Raw genomic sequence first — 11,904 nt, forward strand, 5'->3', positions numbered from 1 at the left:
CATTTCAGAAGATTTGTCGCTGATATACAGGAATGCCTTTGACTTATATGTTGATTTTATATCCTGCCATTTGGCTGAATTCATTTATTAGCTCTAGTAGTTTCTTTGTAGACCCTTTTGTGTCTTCTAGGTATAGGATCATATCAACCACAAATAGTGATAATTTAAGTTCTTCTTTTCCTATTTTAATGCCTTTAATTTCTTTTTCTGTCTAATTGCTCTGGCTAGTATTTCTAGAACTATATTGAATAGAAGTGGTGAGAAAGGGCATCCTTGTCTTGTTCCAGATTTTAGAGGGAATGCCTTCAGTTTTTCTCCATTTAGAATGATGCTAGCCTGAGGCTTAGCATAGATAGCTTTTACAATGTTGAGGTAAGTTCCTGTTATCCCTAGTTTTTCTAGTGTTTTGAACATAAAGGGATGCTGTACTTTGTCGAATGCTTTTTCTGCGTCTATCGAGATGATCATATGGTTCTTATCTTTAAGTCTATTGATGTGGTGAATAAAATTTATTGATTTCTGTATATTGAACCAGCCTTGCATCCCAGGGATGAATCCCACTTGATCATGGTGTACAATTTTTTTGATATGCTTTTGTATCCAATTCGCTAGAATTTTATTGAGGATTTTTGCATCTAGGTTGATTAAATATTGGTCTGTAGTTTTCTTTCTTTGAAGTGTCTTTGTCTGGTTTCAGGATCAGGGTGATGTTGGCCTCATAGAATGAATTTGGAAGAGCTCCTTCTTTTGCTATTTCTTGAAATAACTTGAAAAGTATTGGTATTAACTCTACTTTAAAGGTTTTGTAAAACTCCGCTGTATACCCATCTGGTCCCGGGCTTTTCTTGGTTGGAAGTCTTTTGATGGCTTCTTCTATTTCCTCCTTTGTTATTGGTCTGTTTAAATTGTGTGTATCCTCCTGACTCAATCTGGGCAAATCATATGACTTAAGAAATTTATCAATATCTTCACTATCTTCTATTTTATCGGAATATAGGGTTTCAAAATAGTTTCTAATTATCTTCTGTATTTCTGTAGTGTCTGTTGTGATATTTCTTTTTTCATCCCGTATGTTAGTAATTTGAGTTCTCTCTCTTCTTCTCTTAGTTAGCATGGCTAAGGCTCTGTCGATCTTATTTATTTTTTCGAAGAACCAGCTTTTAGTTTTGTCAATTTTTTCCATGGTTTCTTTTGTTTCAATTTCAGTGATTTCTGCTCTAATTTTAATTATTTCTTGCCTTCTGGTACCTTTCCTGTTGTTTTGCTCTTCCTTTTCTATGGTTTTGAGATGAAGTGTGAGCTCATTTATTTGTTTTTTTTTGTTTTTGTTTTTTTTTTTTTTTTGAGGAATGACCTCCAGGCAATGAATTTCCCTCTTAAAACTGCTTTCATTGGAGAGCAGGCCCAGCGGCCTGCTGAGGGGCAGAGCCGCCCCACACCCCCCGCGCCTGCCAGGTAGGGGAACTGTGACCACGGACAGAAAAGGCCCAGTGGCCCGCGGCGGGACAGAGCTTCCAATCACTCCTGCAAGGTAGGCGGGCCTGTGACCCACCGGCAGAAGAGGAGCAGCGACCTGCTGAGAGGCAGAGCCGCCCCCTCCCCCTGCGCCGGCAAGGTAGAGGGAACTGTGACCACCCACAGAACAGGCCCAGCGGCCTGCTGAGGGGCAGAGCCGCCCCCCACCCCCCACACCTGCCAGGTAGGTGGAACTGTGACCTCCGACAGAAAAGGCCCAGTGGCCCGCGGCGGGACAGAGCTTCCAATCACTCCTGCAAGGTAGGCGGGCCTGCGACCCACCGGCAGAAGAGGAGCAGCGGCCTGCTGAGAGGCAGAGCCGCCCCCTCCCCCTGCGCCGGCAAGGTAGAGGGAACTGTGACCACCCACAGAACAGGCCCAGCGGCCTGCTGAGGGGCAGAGCCGCCCCCCACCCCCCGCGCCTGTCAGGTAGGCGGAACTGTGACCACTGACAGAAAAGGCCCAGTGGCCCGCGGAGTGGCAGAGCTTCTAATCACTCCTGCAAGGTAGGCGGGCCTGCGAACCACCGGCAGAAGAGGAGCAGCGGCCTGCTGAGAGGCAGAGCCGCCCCCTCCCCCTGCACCGGCAAGGTAGAGGGAACTGTGACCTCGCACAGAGCAGGCCCAGCGGCCTGCTGAGGGGCAGAGCCACCCCCCACCCCCCGCGCCTGCCAGGTGACCACCGACAGAAAAGGCCCAGTGGCCCGCGGTGGGACAGAGCTTCCAATCACTCCTGCAAGGTAGGCGGGCCTGCGAACCACCGGCAGAAGAGGAGCAGCGGCCTGCTGAGAGGCAGAGCCGCCCCCTCCCCCTGCACTGGCAAGGTAGAGGGAACTGTGACCACGCACAGAGCAGGCCCAGTGGCCTGCTGGGGGGCAGAGCCGCCCCCCACCCCCCGCGCCTGCCAGGTAGGTGGAACTGTGACCACGGACAGAAAAGGCCCAGTGGCCCGCGGCGGGACAGAGCTTCCAATCACTCCTGCAAGTTAGGCGGGCCTGCGACCCACCGGCAGAAGAGGAGCAGCGGCCTGCTGAGAGGCAGAGCCGCCCCCTCCCCCTGCACCGGCAAAGTAGAGGGAACTGTGACCACGCACAGAGCAGGCCCAGTGGCCTGCTGGGGGGCAGAGCCGCCCCCCACCCCCCGCGCCTGTCAGGTAGGTGGAACTGTGACCACTGACAGAGAAGGCCCAGTGGCCCGCGGAGTGGCAGAGCTTCTAATCACTCCTGCAAGGTAGGCGGGCCTGCGACCCACCGGCAGAAGAGGAGCAGCGGCCTGCTGAGAGGCAGAGCCGCCCCCTCCCCCCCCGCGCCTGCAAGGTAGACGGAACTGTGACCACCATCAGAACAGGCCAGACCTGCAACCGAGAGACAGAACAGGCCCAGTGGCCTGAGGAAGGGTAGAGCCGCCCCCCCCCCGCGCCTGCAAGGTAGGCGGACCTGCCACCCACTGGCAGTACAGCCCCAGAGGCCTGCAGAGGGGCAGTGCCGCTACCTGCGCCTGCAAACTAGACAGAACTGTGACCACCGACAGAACAAGCCTAGCGGCCCGCAGAGGGACAGAGCCGCCGCCCACGCCTGCGAGGGAGACTTTGCAACTATACAAGACCAATATAAATATATAGGGGGAAAATTCAAAAGCACAACAGTTTCACCAAGTAGAAAGGAACGCGAACAGTATGAAGAGACAAGGAAAGAAAGGACCACAAGCATTGCAGGTCAACTCAACGTTAGAAGAGGTAATAGCTGCAGCAGATGGAATGTCAGATAAAGAATTCAGGATATACATGCTTCAGATGATCTGGAGTCTCAAGGAAGACATCAGACAGCAAAATCAGACAATGAAAGATCACTTCAACAATGAATTACATAAACAAATCCAAGAAGCAAAAGATCAACTATACAGGGAAATAGAGGTTATAAAAAACAAACAAACAGAAATCCTAGAAATGCAGGAAGCAATAAGCCAACTTAAAAACTCAATTGAGAATACTACCAGCAGAGTAGAACACTTAGAAGACAGAACATCAGACAATGAAGATAAAGTATTTCAACTTGAAAAGAACATAGACAGCTCAGCAAGACTGTTAAGAAACCATGAGCAGAACATCCAAGAAATATGGGATAACATCAAGAGACCGAATTTAAGAGTCATTGGGATACAGGTAGGGACAGAGTTTCAAACCAAAGGAATGAGCAATCTATTCAATGAAATAATACGAGAAAACTTCCCAGACTTGAAGAATGAGACAGAACCCCAAATCCTAGAAGCCTACAGGACGCCGAATGTACAGAATCATAAGAGACCCACACCTAGACACATTATAATGAAGATGCCCAACATACAGAATAAGGAGAGAATTTTAAAAGCTACAAGAGAAAGGAAGCAGATCACATTTAGGGGTAAGCCAATCAGGATAACAGCTGATCTTTCAACACAGACTCTGAAAGCTAGAAGATCCTGGAATAACATATTTCAAACACTGAAAGAAAATGGGTTCCAACCAAGAATTGTGTTTCCAGCGAAATTAAGCTTCAGGATGGAAGATGAAATTAAAACCTTCCACGATAAACAAAAGTTAAAAGAATTTGCAGCTAGAAAACCATCTCTTCAAAACATCCTTGGCAAAACATTACAGGAAGAGGAAATGGAAAATAACAATGAAAACCAACAGTGGGAGGTAGGACACTAACGGGGGGAAAATAATCAAAGAGGAAAACAAACCATGTTTAGTAACATAAATAAACAAATATGGCTGGAAGAACAACCCATATCTCAATAATAACCCTAAATGTTAATGGCTTAAACTCACCAATCAAGAGACACAGGCTAGTAGAATGGATCACAAAACAAGATCCAACAATATGCTGCCTACAGGAGACGCATTTGATAGGAAAAGACATACATAGGCTGAAGGTGAAAGGTTGGGAAAAATCATATCACTCATATGGACTTCGGAAACAAGCAGGAGTATCCATACTCATATCACATAAAATAGATTTCAAGCCAAAGTTAATCAAAAGGGATAAAGAGGGACACTACATACTGCTCAAGGGAACCATACACCAACAAGACATAACAATCATAAATATATATTCCCCAAACAATGGTGCAGCTATGTTCATCAAACAAACTCTTCTCAAGTTCAAGAGTCTAATAGACCACCATACAGTAATCATGGGAGACTTCAACACACCTCTAACACCACTGGACAGATCTTCCAAACAAAAGTTGAATAAGGAAACTATAGAACTCAATAACACAATTAATAACCTAGACTTAATTGACATATATAGAATATACCACCCAACATCAAGCAGTTACACTTTTTTCTCAGCAGCACATGGATCCTTCTCAAAAATAGATCATATATTATGTCACAGGGAAACTCTTAGACAATATAAAGGAGTAGAGATAATACCATGCATCCTATCTGATCATAATGGAATGGAACTGAAAATCAACGATAAAAGAAGGAAGGGAAAAGAATATGTCACTTGGAGAATGAACAATAGGTTACTGAATGATCAATGGGTTATAGAAGACATCAAGGAAGAAATTAAAAAATTCTTAGAGATTAATGAAAACACAGACACAACATATCGGAATCTATGGGACACATTGAAAGCAGTTCTAAGAGGAAAATTCATTGCTTGGAGTTCATTCCTTAAAAAAAGATAAAACCAACAAATAAATGATCTCATACTTCATCTCAAAATCCTAGAAAAAGAAGAGCAAAACAACAGCAAAAGAAGTAGAAGGCAAGAAATAATTAAAATCAGAGCTGAAATTAATGAAATCGAAACAAAAGAAACAATTGAAAAAATTGACAAAACTAAAAGTTGGTTCTTTGAAAAAATAAACAAAATCGACAGACCCTTAGCCATGCTAGCGAAGAGAAGAAGAGAGAGAACTCAAATTACTAGCATACGGGATGAAAGAGGCAATATCACAACAGACACTTCAGAAATACAGAAGATAATCAAAAATTATTTTGAATCCTTATACTCCAATAAGTTAGAAGATAGTGAAGGCATATATAAATTTCTTAAGTCATATGATCTGCCCAGATTGAGTCAGGAGGATATAGACAACCTAAACAGACCAATATCAATTGAGGAAATAGAAGAAACCATCAAAAGACTACCAACTAAGAAAAGCCCAGGACCGGATGGGTATACAGCAGAGTTTTACAAAACCTTTAAAGAGGAACTAATACCAATACTTTTCAAGCTACTTCGGGAAATAGAAAAAGAGGGAGAACTTCCAAATTCATTCTACGGGGCCAACATCACCCTGATACCTAAACCAGACAAAGACACTTCAAAGAAAGAAAACTACAGACCAATATCTCTAATGAACCTAGATGCAAAAATCCTCAATAAAATTCTGGCGAATCGGATACAAAAACTTATCAAAAAAATTGTGCACCATGATCAAGTAGGATTCATCCCTGGGATGCAAGGCTGGTTCAATATACGGAAATCAATAAATGTTATTCACCACATCAATAGACTTAAAAATAAGAATCATATGATCATCTCGATAGATGCGGAAAAAGCATTCGACAAAGTACAGCATCCCTTTATATTCAAAACTCTAGAAAAACTAGGGATAACAGGAACATACCTCAATATTGTAAAAGCAATCTATGCTAAGCCTCAGGCTAGCATCATTCTGAATGGAGAAAAATGGAAGGCATTCCCTCTAAAATCTGGAACAAGACAGGGATGCCCTCTCTCACCACTTCTCTTCAACATAGTTCTCGAAACACTGGCCAGAGCAATTAGACAGACGAAAGAAATTAAAGGCATCAAAATAGGAAAAGAAGAACTTAAATTATCACTATTTGCAGATGACATGATTCTATACCTAGCAGACCCAAAAGGGTCTACAAAGAAACTATTAGAGCTAATAAATGAATTCAGCAAAGTGGCAGGATATAAAATCAACACGCATAAATCAAAGGCATTCCTGTATATCAGCGACAAATCCTCTGAAATGGAAATGAGGACAACCACTCCATTCACAATATCTTCAAAAAAAATAAAATACTTGGGAATCAACCTAACAAAAGAGGTGAAAGACTTATACAATGAAAACTACAGAACCCTAAAGTGAGAAATAGAAGAAGATCTTAGAAGATGGAAAAATATACCCTGTTCATGGATAGGCAGAACTAACATCATCAAAATGGCGATATTACCAAAAGTTCTCTATAGGTTTAATGCAATGCCAATCAAAATCCCAACGGCATTTCTTGTAGAAATAGAGAAAGCAATCATGAAATTCATATGGAAAAACAAAAGACCCAGAATAGCAAAAACAATGCTAAGCAGGAAGTGTGAATCAGGCGGTATAGCGATACCAGACTTCAAACTATACTACAGAGCAATAGTAACAAAAACAGCATGGTACTGGTACCAAAACAGGCGGGTGGACCAATGGTACAGAATAGAGGACACAGAAACCAATCCACAAGACTACAACTACCTTATATTTGATAAAGGGGCTAAAAGCATGCAATGGAGGAAGGATAGCATCTTCAACAAATGGTGCTGGGAAAACTGGAAATCCATATGCAACAAAATGAAACTGAATCCCTTTCTCTCGCCATGCACAAAAGTTAAGTCAAAATGGATCAAGGAGCTTGATATCAAATCAGAGACACGCCGTCTGATAGAAGGAAAAGTTGGCTACGATCTACATACTGTGGGGTCGGGCTCCAAATTCCTCAATAGGACACCCATAGCACAAAAGTTAATAACTAGAATCAACAAATGGGACTTACTCAAACTAAAAAGTTTTTTCTCAGCAAAAGATACAATAAGAGAGGTAAATAGAGAGCCTACATCCTGGGAACAAATCTTTACTCCTCACACTTCAGATAGAGCCCTAATATCCAGAGTATACAAAGAACTCCAAAAATTAGACAATAAGAGAACAAACAACCCAATCAACAAATGGGCCAAGGACCTGAACAGACACTTCTCAGAGGAGGACATACAATCAATCAACAAGTACATGAAAAAATGCTCACCATCTCTAGCAGTCAGAGAAATGCAAATCAAAACCACCCTAAGATACCATCTCACTCCAGTTAGATTGGCAGCCATTATGAAGTCAAACAACAACAAGTGCTGGCGAGGATGTGGGGAAAAGGGTACACTTGTACATTGCTGGTGGGACTGCAAATTGGTGCAGCCAATTTGGAAAGCAGTATGGAGATTTCTTGGAAAGCTGGGAATGGAGCCACCATTTGACCCAGCTATTCCCCTTCTCGGTCTATTCCCTAAAGACCTAAAAAGAGCATGCTACAGGGACACTGCTACATCGATGTTCATAGCAGCACAATTCACAATAGCTAGACTGTGGAACCAACCTAGATGCCCTTCTATGGATGAATGGATAAAAAAAAATGTGGCATTTATACACAATGGAGTATTACTCTGCATTAAAAATGACAAAATCATAGAATTTACAGGGAAATGGATGGCATTAGAGCAGATTATGCTAAGTGAAGCTAGCCAATCCCTAAAAAACAAATGCCAAATGTCTTCTTTGATATAAGGAGAGTAACTAAGAACAGAGTAGGGTCGAAGAGCATGAGAAGAAGATTAACATTAAACAGGGATGAGAGGTGGGAGGGAAAGGGAGAGAGAAGGGAAAATGCATGGAAATGGTAGGAGACCCTCAGAGTTATACAAAAGTACATACAAGAGGAAGTGAGGGGAAGGGGAAAAATAATATAAGGGGGACAAACGAATGTCAGTAGAGGGAGCAGAGAGAGAAGAGGGGAGGGGAGGGGAGGGGAGGGGAGGGGAGGGGGGATAGTAGAGGATAGGAAAGGCAGCAGAATACAACAGACACTAGTATGGCAATATGTAAATCAATGGATGTGTAACTGATGTGATTCTGCAATCTGTATATGGGGTTAAAAAAGGGAGCTCATAACCCACTTGAATCAAATTGTGAAATATGATATATCAAGAACTATGTAATGTTTTGAACAGCCAACAATAAAAAATTAAAAAATAAATAAATAAATAAATAAATAAAAGAAAAAAAAAAAACTGCTTTCATTGTGTCCCATAGATTCCGATATGTTGTGTCTGTATTTTCATTTATCTCTAAGAATTTTTTGATTTCCTCCTTTATGTCTTCTGTAACCCATTGATCATTCAGTAACATATTGTTCATTTTCCAGGTGATGCAGGATTTTTCCTTCCTTCTTTTATCATTGATTTCCAGTTTCATTCCATTATGATCAGATAAGATGCATGGTATTAACTCCACACCTTTATATTTACTGAGGGTTGCCCTATGGCATAATATATGGTCTATCTTTGAGAAGGATCCATGTGCTGCTGAGAAGAACGTATACCCTCTTAATGATGGTTGATATATTCTATATATGTCAGTTAAGTCTAGGTTATTGATTGTGTTATTGAGTTCTATAGTTTCTTTATTCAGCTTTTGTTTGGAGGATCTGTCCAATGGTGAGAGCGGTGTGTTGAAGTCACCCATAATTATTGTGTTGTGGTCTATTTGGTTCTTGAACTTGAGGAGAGTTTGTTTTATGAACGTTGTGGCACCATTATTTGGTGCATACAAATTGATAATTGTTATGTCTTGTTGGTGAATGGTTCCTTTTAACAGTATGTAGTGTCCTTCTTTATCCCTTTTGATTAACTTAGGTTTGAAGTTGATTTTATTCCATATGAGTATGGCCACTCCTGCTTACTTCTGAGGACCATATGATTTTTCCCAACCTTTCACTTTCAGCCTGTGTATGTCTTTTCCTGTCAGATGAGTCTCCTGAAGGCAGCATATTGTTGGGTCTGTTTTTTTAACCCAAGTTACTAGCCTGTGTCGCTTGCTTGGTGAGTTTAAGCCATTAATGTTTAGGGTTACTATTGATATATGGTTTGTACTTCCAGTCATGCTTATTTATTTATTTATTTATTTTAATTTGGCTAGTTTTTCCTCTTTGGTCATTTTTCACCCCCTTTACTGAGATACCTCCCACTGTTAGTTTTGGGTGCTGTTTTTCAATTCCTCTTCTTGTAGTGTTTTGCTCAAAATGCCTTGCAGTGCTGGTTTTCTGGCTGTGAATTCTTTTAACTTTTGTTTATCGTGAGATATTTTAATTTCATTGTCTAAATCTGAAGCTTAATTTTGCTGGATACAGTATTCTTGGTTGGAATTCATTATTTTTCAGCGTTTGAAATACATTGTTCCAGGATCTTCTCGCTTTCAACGTCTGTGATGAAAAATCAGCCGTTAATCTAATTGGTTTACCCCTGAATGTAATCTGCCTCCTTTCTCTCGTAGCTTTTAATATTCTCTCCTTGTTCTGTATGTTGGATATCTTCATAATTATGTGTCTTGGAGTTGGTCTATTACGGTTTTGTATGTTTGGGGTCCTGTAGGCTTCCAGGATTTGGCAATCTATTCCATCTTTCATATCTGGGAAGTTTTCTAAGATTATTTCATTCAACAGATTGTTCATTCCTTTGGTTTGAACCTCTATACCTTCTTCTATCCCAATGACTCTCAAGTTTGGTTTTTTTTATGACATCCCATATCTCTTGGTTGCATTGCTCATGATTTCTTAACATCCTTTCTGTGTTGACTATATTCTTTTCGAGCTGATAAACTTTGTCTTCATTATCTGATGTTCTGACTTCTATTTGATCTAGTCTATTTGTAATATTCTCGTTTGAGTTTTTAATTTGGTTTCTGGTTTCCTGCATTTCTAGGATTACTGTTTGATTTTTTTTTTAATGTCTATCTCCTGGTAGAGGTCATTCTTTGCAATTTGAATTTGCTTATGTAATTCATTTTCAAAGTATTCTTTCATTGTTTGAACTTGGTGACTAATGACTTCTCTAAGATTCCATTCCATCTGAGTCAGGTATGCCTTGAGTTCTTTCTCTGTCCATTTTTCTGATGCCTCTAGGTTCTCCTGTAAATTTAAATTGTCCTGCATTGATTGTAATCCTTTTTTACCTTGTTTTTTCATGGTGCTCACGTTACTTTCCAACTCTGTTTGACTGCTGTGTTTCTGTTTTCTCCTATACATTTGTTTTGGTTTTTATAGTTCCAAGATCTCTCCTTTGTGTTGGGAGACAATGTTTTGAGATGTTGTATTTAATTGTGATTTAAGTTAAATTCATTAGTTTCATTAAAGGCCTACAGATTTTGATGGCATATAGAGAATTGAGGTTTGAACTTAGGATTTTATGTTAAGGTAGGGCGATTTGATAGTATGGAGGTTAGTATATGTTAGCTTCTTTGGGGGGTTGCTCAAATGCAGGCGGATATTAACAAGAGAATAGACAGGAGTACTTGGGGGTAATTAAGGGCTTAGGAGGACTATAGACCGACTTGTAGTATTCATCTATTTGCATTTAGTAAGTTATACGTAATCGGGGTGATCATGCTTAAGAGGAAAGATAGGGAACAGGTAAGGAAGAAAACCAAGAATTAGAGAGGGAGAGAAGAAAGAAAGAGAAAAAAATAGAAAAGAAAAAGAAATGATAAAAAATAATAACATACAGTAAAATAAAAATTACAATTAAAAAAATTAATTAAAAATATTAAAATTAAAAAATTTTTTAAAAATTTTTTTTAAAAAGGGCACTGTTAGGCTTCTATTTTCTTCGCTTCCAGTAGGTGGTGCTGTGCCTTCTGGGCCAAGATTTTGCCCTCCCGCTGTAGGAAACAATCCCTGTGAGGCTGCTCCCTCCTCCCCCACCTGGTGTCTCTCCAAACCTGTTAGCTTAGGTTTATTCCTGGTCTCTAGTCTCCTCGCTTCTCCTGCCAGACAGGCCTTCCCCAGTGTGATACCTCTCCGCAGTTCAAGCTACACTCTGGGCCTGCAGTTTCCTGGATGTGGAGCGAGGCTATTGGGAACCGGCCCCCTGTTGTTTTGATTCCCTCCCATAGCCACTCCTCTGAGAGCTGGCGAGACAGGTTTCTTTTTTGCCGCTGGTGGGAGGGGGGAGCTAGAGGTCAGGTGCCTTTACCTTTCCCCACGCCTCTATTCACGCTCACGCTGTTAATCACGCCCCCGGAAAGCCGGGGAGAGATTTCATGCGATTTCCCCACTGTATGGGAGATGGGCTAAATGTCACACACCTGTTCTATCGCTGAACTTGCTGCGATCTGTCGGAAACTGGCGATGGTGACGTCAGTTCTCCAAGATGGTGGCTGCTGGCTTCCTCGGTGGGCTGTCCGGTGTGGAGGACAGAACTGGACCGCTTCCTTCCCTGTCTCAAACCCAGAACTCAGCCTGGAGCACAGTGAGGGCACAGCCGGCAGAACCCACAGAATCTGCAGCACCATTCCTCTGCGTTGCTGGCACGCCATTTCTCGGTGCGCCACAGTC

This window comes from Marmota monax, unplaced genomic scaffold, assembly GCF_021218885.2.
Source record: "Marmota monax isolate L192 unplaced genomic scaffold, Marmota_monax_Labrador192_F-V1.1 WCK01_AAM20220418_F8-fsc00137, whole genome shotgun sequence".
NCBI lineage: Eukaryota > Metazoa > Chordata > Mammalia > Rodentia > Sciuridae > Marmota > Marmota monax.